The sequence below is a fragment of the Hylobates moloch genome, unplaced genomic scaffold (assembly GCF_009828535.3).
Source record: "Hylobates moloch isolate HMO894 unplaced genomic scaffold, HMol_V3 SCAFFOLD_10, whole genome shotgun sequence".
NCBI lineage: Eukaryota > Metazoa > Chordata > Mammalia > Primates > Hylobatidae > Hylobates > Hylobates moloch.
The window spans coordinates 96162684-96170652 of record NW_026652285.1 but is presented as its reverse complement, the minus strand read 5'-3'; the positions used below and the strand labels follow the sequence as shown (position 1 = coordinate 96170652).

Sequence of the window (7969 nt, the reverse complement as noted above, 5' to 3'; positions counted from 1 at the left end):
GGTCTCCGCGGCGTTTCTCTGCCTCCTTCCTCGCCTCTCCCGGCCTCTCTGGCTGTCCCCGGCTCTCTTCCTCACTGCCTCTCTCTTTTTCTCTTACCCCTCTCTCCTCGGCTGCTCTCACCACTTCCTCCCTCCCTCTCCGGCTTCCTTCTACCTCCCCTCACTCTCCCCCCTTTCTCGCCTTGCTCAGGGGGACTCGCTATCTCTTTCTCTGTCTCTCCTTGGAACAGCGGCCCCCAGAATGCAACTGAAGCCATTTCCCCGCTCTGAGACCTCGGACAAGTCACTCCACGCCAGGGCTGGTTTCCTATCTCTAAAAGGAGTTGATGAGCAGCTCTAGGTGGGGTGGCGATGGGGGACGCAGGAGGTGTCCCCTGCCTGTGGTCCCCTGTTGAAGTTCACGCTTCCTCAAATGCAGCGGCCACCCAGGGCTCGCTGGGTGCCATGTGTGCCCCACAAAACACCTTTCCTCAGCCTCGAGAACAAGTACCAGAGGGCAGTTCCGCGGGAAAAGTTAATGGTAGTTTCCTCCAGGGTCCCTAAAGCTCCTCCTGAAAAGTGACTGTGGTTCCCCTCCTCCTGTCCTCAGGTTTTGAGTGGGCACAACCTGAGCTGGATCTGATAGGCCCTGTCACCTGCTGGTTCCTCCCTGGTTGACACCAAGCAGAGGGGCAATGCTCTCTCCCTGTCCTTAGACCCAAGCAGGAGAAAAACCTACCCTCCCTCCTTCCCTCCCCATTCCCCATCACACCATGATTGGCTTTTAAGCTTCAGGGATGTTTCCCGGACCGAGTGTGGCTTCAGAGTCAAGAGAGATGTGAGTTCAAGACCACTTGCTTAGGTAAGTCACACTGCTCCAAGTTTCAGTTTGTTCATCTGCAAAATGGGAGCAATAACTACCTCTTTTTCAGGATTGCCATTGGGATCATTCGTGGAATCCATAAAGTGCCCAGCCCACAGGTTATTTATTCTGTCCAGCTTTTATTCAAGCTTTTTGCTTGGCACTGAGGAGACAGCAATTCACAAGGCAGGCATGGTCTCTACCTTCATGCAACTTGCATTCTAGGTGGCAGACAGACTGTGGACAGCAATTACACAATTTCATGACAGTTATACAAGTGCCATGGAACATAGAGAGTACGAGGAGACCAGATATCCCGGGAAATGGACCTGGTCTGGGGCTCAGGAAGGCCTTTCCCAAAGTGTGATGACATCGAAGCTGAGACCTGATGTCAGTTGGGGCACCAGGATTGCGGTTGGTAGGAAGTGGGCAGGGGGTGCTAAAAGAGGTGGTGGAGGGAGAGCGTTCCTGGCACGAGGGAGCAAGGCCAGCGGGAAAGCCGGAGTGGCCGGTGTGGGTTGGGGAGCTGGATGAGGCTGCAGAGGTGGGCGGGGCCAGGCGTGGGCAGGCAGTGTCTTGTAGGCTGTGCTGGGAAGTCCCGGCCTCAGCGCATAGAAACTGCTCTCATGAACCCTCAACCACGAGTCCCTATTTCCCCTTTTCTGAGCTGGAAGGAAGAAGCCAGGCCAGCATGCAGACTCATTCTTTGCCTTTGGTTGTTCCTGGGGACTGCCATCTCTTGTCCCCTCCTCTGCTATGTCCCAGCACTGTGTACCCAAAGATGTCATTGCCTACTATGGCAGCCATGCCCCCATCCGAGGGTGGCCTCCCTGGCAGCGCACACTCAGGCTTGGTTTCTCTCTGTGCCCTTAAAGTCAGGCCCACAGGAGGCATTGTCCTTGGCCACTGAGCCCCTGTTGTGTACCAGGCCCTGTGCTGGGCATGGCCCCTGTCCTCACAAAGCACTCCTTTTTCTGGAAAGACACTTTTGAGCACACAAGGATGCAATGACCATGATGAAGGAGTCTCACGGGGGACCTGAGGCATGTGGCTGGAAGCTCTTTGAGGGCAGGTCCATCGTGCATTGTCTCACCTGGCACCATCATCAGGGTGTGGCACTGTGCCTGGCACCAAGGCGGACACTCAGAAACACGTATTTGGAGGACGAAAAAGAAAAGTGGAGTTTAAACGCAGAAGGATGAAGGCTCAGTAGGAGCTCAGAGAGCCACAAGAAAGGGGGAGGAAACCTGCCTCTGAAGCTCTGTGAGGAGGAGGCAAAGGGCTCTGTAGTGGGAGGGAGCTGATGCTTCTGGTGCTCCTCCTCCCAGGGCCAGGCAGGTGCTGGGCACTTTTGTGCAGTTCCCTGGACCAGTCTCCACAGCGCCCCGCCTCGAGGGCACCACTGGCCCCGCTTTTCTGTTAAAGCGCTAGGGTCCAGACGGGTTGCGTCACAGGCTTGAGATCACACAGCCAGTAAGAACCTGCGCCCGGATTTGAACCCCAGTCCGCCTGCTCCTCTTTACTAAAAGAAGGAAGCAAAAGAGGAGAAGGCAGAGGAAGGCGACGACTGAGAACAAAAGAAGAGCAATGGCAAAGGAGTGAGCTCCACGAGTAATTTTTCAACTTAAAAACAATTCCCATTTCCCAGCCCTGCGGAGGCAGGCGCAGCGGATCTGAGGCGAGGCCGGCCCTCTGACTCGCAGGAGCCTGCCGAGGGGCCCCGGCAAGCTGCTTCAAAGTCGGCCTCTTCAGCACAGGCGCTTTTAAACTTCACACGGGAAACTTTCCAGGGCTGACTTTTTGCACTTTGTTTCCAAATCAAGAGATGGGGAAGTCCCTCTCAGCCCAGCGGGGAGGAGATCACACTGCGAGACTTGCCCTAGGGTTTTCGGCTTGGCACTGAGCTCCTCAATAGGCCAAATGGGCTGATCCCCAGATGTAGGGGTGTGGGGCCCTGTCCCCTCCCCGAAATGGGTTCCCAGGAAGAATTCAGGGTGTGGGCTTGGCAGCCAGTCCCCCCCTACCGCCCCCACCGTCGCCAGGGGGGATAAGGCCTCTCTTCCTGTATCCTCCCAAGTCTGTTTCTACCTGGGTTCCAGGTGGCTTTTGTGGACAAGATACGACCACCTCATAAGGACCATGATGTACTCCTTGCTCTTCTCTGCACAGCAGTCTCAAAACTAAGCCACACCGTCTGTCTCCTCTGATCACCATTTCGAGAGGCAGCAAGGGTCTTCCTAACCCTCAGCTCCCTCTGATTTTTGGAATTCAGATTTGGATTTTGGATGTACATCAAGAGGCTGACTCCATGCATTTTAATTAAGCTGTCTTTTTTCATTTATTACTAATACACTCGTCTTAACTATGATTTATTTGTTAAACAAAGCACCATAAGCCATCACTTATTCATCTTAATTTCAACAAAATTAAAGTAGTCGCTCTTAGATTGCACCTAATTGCACTTGCAATGAAAAGAACGGAGATGTTAATCAAAATAAATTGAAGATAAACAATAAAATCATTACATCTTTGCGGTGGTAAGTGTAACTAATCAGTTTTGACTCGAAGCGACCGAACAGGAATAATGAATGTGTCACCGAAGGCGCGCTCATTAAGGGAGGCTGCCAGGACCTGGTCTTCAGGGCAGCAAACAGCCACCCTGCCCATGTGGTGAGGGTTCCTGCCTCCTGGGCTGGGCAGAGGGACCCCAAGGAGTAAAGTGATCCAGGAGGAGGCTCAGAGAATGGAAGCAAGTCATGGATGGGGGTCTCTGAGGCTGCCCTGCTACAGAGGGGTCCTCTCACTCTGATGGGAAAGAGGTCCCAAGCTCGTTACTGGACAGCCCAGGTAACCAAGGATGGGGTGAAGGCAGCTGGAAGACAGACAGACAGCCCGATATCCAGGGAACATAAACAGGCAGATGCACTGCAGGGGGCACAGTAGAGAAGAGTCAAGCATTAAGAGACAAGGAGAGCTGGGTGAGGTGGCTCATGCCTGTAATTCCAGCACTTAAGGAGGCTGAGGCAGGTGGATAACCTGAGGTCAGGAGTTTGAGACCAGCCTGGCTAACATGGTGAAACCCTGTCGTTATTAAAAATACAAAAGAATTAGCCGGGCATGGTGGCGCACGCCTGTAGTCCCAGCTACTCAGGAGCCTGAGGCAGGAGAATCGCTTGAACCTAGAAGGCAGAGGTTGCAGTGAGCCAAGATCAGTACCACACTGCACTCTAGCCTGGGCAACAAAGTGAGACTCCATCTCAAAAAAAAAAAAAAAGAGAGAGAGAGAAGGAGAGTTGGGCGCAGTGGCTCACACCTATAATCCCAGCACTTTGGGAGGCCAAGGCAGGTGGATCACTTGAGGTTAGGAGTTCAAGAAGAGCCTGGCCAACATGGCGAAACCCCGTGTCTACTAAAAATACAAAATTAGCTGGGCATGGTGGCGCACGCCTGTAATCCAAGCTACTCGGGAGGCTGAGGCAAGAGAATTGCTTGAACCTGGGAGGCAGAGGTTGCAGTGAGCCAAGATTGTGCCATTGCACTCCAGCCTGGGCGACAGAGTGAGACTCTGTCTCAAAACAGAAAGAAAGAAGAAAGAAAGAAAGAGAGAAAGAAAGGAAGGAAGGAAGGAAGGAAGGAGAAAGAAAGAAAGAAAAGAAAGAAAGAAAGAAAAGAAACGAAAAAAGAAAAGAAAAGAAAAGAAAAGAAAAGAAAAGAAAGGAGAAAGAGACAGGCAGAAGAGAAGTGAGGGAGAGGAGTTTGGCCAAGGCCAGAGATGGACAGTCAGACAGGGACAGACAGAGAAAGGAGCTGCAGAGGGAGGGAAAGCGAGGCAGCTCTGACAGTGATGGAGGAGGGATGGGGAACAAGCTGAGTGAGGAGAGGGAGGCAGAAGAGAGAACCAGGCCGATCTGCAGAGGTGGAGGCTGTGGGTCATCATTCAGTCATTGCTCCTGTGAGGACTATACACGCACATTTTCATTTGGAGCCAGTTAAAGCTCGGGAGCTTTCAGGTTAGGATTCTGGGGACACAGTGGTCCTCAGCAGTCTGTGCAGGTAAATGACTGTCAGGATGGGATCCCTGGACTGGGCTCAGGAACACAGCAGGAATGATCATGAGTACTGAGGCAGAGGGCCACCTGGAGGACTCTTGGGCTCATCCTCCCACCACGGGGCTTTCATAGCCCTAAAGGGTCCAGATGGGGCTCCTTCCTCATGTCACAGGCCTCTGTGCCAGCCTTTGGGTTGCTGGCCTGGACACCAGATGCTGTGCAGAGTTGCTCTGGCTCAGGCTGCCTTAGCAACACCCTCTTTCCAGTCTGGGAAGATCCAGAATGTGGGCAACTTTGGGAAATGGGAAAATCGGAAGATACAGCCATCCTGGTAGGACTGGGGGCAGAGACCAGGAGAGGCAATCTGAAAGATATGTATTTTTTGAATACCTACCAGGTGCTTAGCCCTGGGCTGGGCCTAGGAAATACAAAGATGACCCTGTAGTCCCAGCTACTAGGGAGGCTGAGGCGAGAGGATCATTCAAACCCAGGAGTTTGAGGTTACAGTGAGCTGTGATCACACCACTGCACTTCACTCGAGCCTGGGTGACAGAGCAAGAGACTCTGTCAAAAAAATAAAATAAAAAAGAAATACATAAATCAGATATGACCTCTCTGTATCTCAGTTTCCCCATCTTTAAAAGTAGGGTTAATAATAGAACCTACTTCACATATTTATGATGAGGATTAAATGAGTTAATACTTGTGAAGTGCTTAAATGGTGGTTGACCCTTGGAAAGGGCTTTATGTGTCTGTTAAAAATAAAAATAAAGTAAGTCTCTGCCCTTCTGAAGTGCAGAGTTCAGTCGAGGAGACAGACTCGTTGGCAGTCAAGTTCTGTCGAAGGGGTGAAGGATGCTCTGGGGCCCAGAGTGGAGTGAACGCCTCCAGCCAAGCAGGAGGAGTAGAAACTAGACAGATCAGGGCTCGGGGAGGGGAAAAGAGTGGTTCAGGCAAAGGGGACCATGCAAAGGCACATAGGCAGGAAAAGACAGGATATGCCTGGGGCTGTCAAGCAAGTTGGAGTTGAGGCTGAAGACCAGGGACTTAGATCTTGATGAGCCTTGGCAGGGACGATGGAAGAGCATTTGGAGGGACAGGCTGGGGTTTTTTTCCTGGCTGCTCTGCATGCATTTACTATATATAGGGTGGGACTTTGGGGATTGCGTCCTACTCCTTTCCTCCCCTTCTTTCCTCCCAGTCCAGTGGTTCTGGTAGAGGCAGTTCCACCAGGACTCCAGGGGAAGCGGCATGTGACCCAAACCTAAGCCAATCCGTGCATTCCACTGCTGTGGCCACAGTGATTGGCTGAGGGACCAGCAATCCGGCCCAATGGGAGCCCATCCTGGGCTTTGGCTTGAGGACCTGGGAGAGGTCTTTGATCCCTTCTGCTGGTCTCTAATCTGACAGGATGTAGGGGCTGGGGCCGCTGTCACCACCTCACAACCATGGGGCTTCTGAGACCGAAGCCAGCACAGCAGAAGGCAGCAGCACGGTGGAGCGAAATGAGTTCCAGTGACATCGTTTGAGCCCCAAATCCAGCCGAGATGAAGCCAGCCCTAGTCCCTGGCCTTTTTGGGTTTATGATCCAATACATTCCTTTTTGTTTAAGCCAGTTTTGGTTGGGTTTTCTGTCACTTGGAACAGAAAGCGTTCTAGCTGATACAAGTTTCAAACAGGAATGCGACGCCGTCATGTGTTTTAGTAATGTCACTCCGGCAGCCGTGGTGCAGCAGAGGGACTGGAGGGAGTGAGGTTGGAGGTAGCCAAGCCAGTGGGGAGGCCGACATGGTCATCCCAAAGAAGGCTCGTGACCAAGAGGAGGCAGAACTAGCAGCTCCGGTCTCCGCCGCTGGATTCGCTTCCTGAGGATGCCGTAACAAATCGCCATAAATTGGGTGGCTGAAAACAAGAGAAATTTATTTTCTCATGGTTCTGGAGGCCAGGAGTCCAAAATCACAGTGTCAGTAGAGCCTTCCTTCTGAAGGCTGTGAAGGAGATTTCTTTCTTTTTTTTCTTTCTGAGACAGAGCCTTACTCTTATTGCCCAGGCTGAAGTGCTGAAGTGCAGTGGTGTGATCTCGGCTCACCGTAACCTCCACCTCCCGGGTTCAAGTGATTCTCCTGCCTCAGCCTCCTCAGTAGCTGGGATTATAGGCACCCACCACCACACCCAGATAATTTTTATTTTTATTTTTATACTTTGAGTAGAGATGGAGTTTTACCATGTTGCCAAGGCTGGTCTCGAACTCCTGAGCTCAAATGATCCTCCCTCCTTGGCCTCCCAAAGTGCTGAGATGACAGGCATGAGCCACCACACCTGGCCTTTTAAGAGAGAATTCTCAACAAAGAATTCCTCCTCCAGCTTCTGGTGGCTCCATGTGTTCACTGGCTTGTAGCTGCAGCCGTCCAGTTTCTGCTTCCATCTTCATGTGGCTTTCTTCTCCTCTGTGTCTGTGTCTTCTCCTTGCCTGTCTCTTATAAGACCACTTGTTATTGGATTTGGGGCCTGCCTGTGTAATCTAGGAGGATCTCATCTCAAGATCCTTAATTACTTCTGCAAAGACTCTTTTTTCCAAATGAAGTTACATTCACAGATTCCAGGACACAGACATATCTTTTTGGGGGTCACCATTCAACCTACCGCAACTAGCAAGGAAAATGACACCAGACCAAAAGACTAGAGTGAATATTATGAAAGGGAACAGAAGGCCAGGGGAGGTGAGGCAATGCTCAGAGGGCACTGGGAGGCACAGAAATGGAAACCTCTGGGCTGGGAGGAGTCCATTTTAGGACATCAAGAGAACTTGTGCACAGGATTTGCTAGGGAATCTAGGAGAACCAGAGAGAGCCAAGAGCCTAAGGAACGGACAAGGGTGCTTTATATTTTCAAAATCTGGAAGCCAAGAGATTCTGCAGATACATGGGGTGGTGAGCTTAACATCACTCTGGGCAAGGTTCCAGAAAACTCGGGGCTTGGAGAGCACCTAGGAAGGAAAGTAATTCCCAGGACCCCACACTGATTCCTTAAGAACAAGTCATGCCAGATCAGCCTCATTTCTTTCTTTGTTAGGTTCACT

General features: G+C 51.7%; 1 long non-coding RNA gene across 1 annotated transcript; it reads left to right on the top strand.

The window, feature by feature from the left end:
- The first annotated feature begins 6 nt into the window (after positions 1-6).
- On the top strand, positions 7-6393 carry LOC131384479 (uncharacterized). The gene is made up of 3 exons (XR_009215369.1): positions 7-520; positions 769-841; positions 6301-6393. It is a non-coding gene; the product is annotated as an uncharacterized LOC131384479 (long non-coding RNA).
- Positions 6394-7969: the final 1576 nt, after the last annotated feature.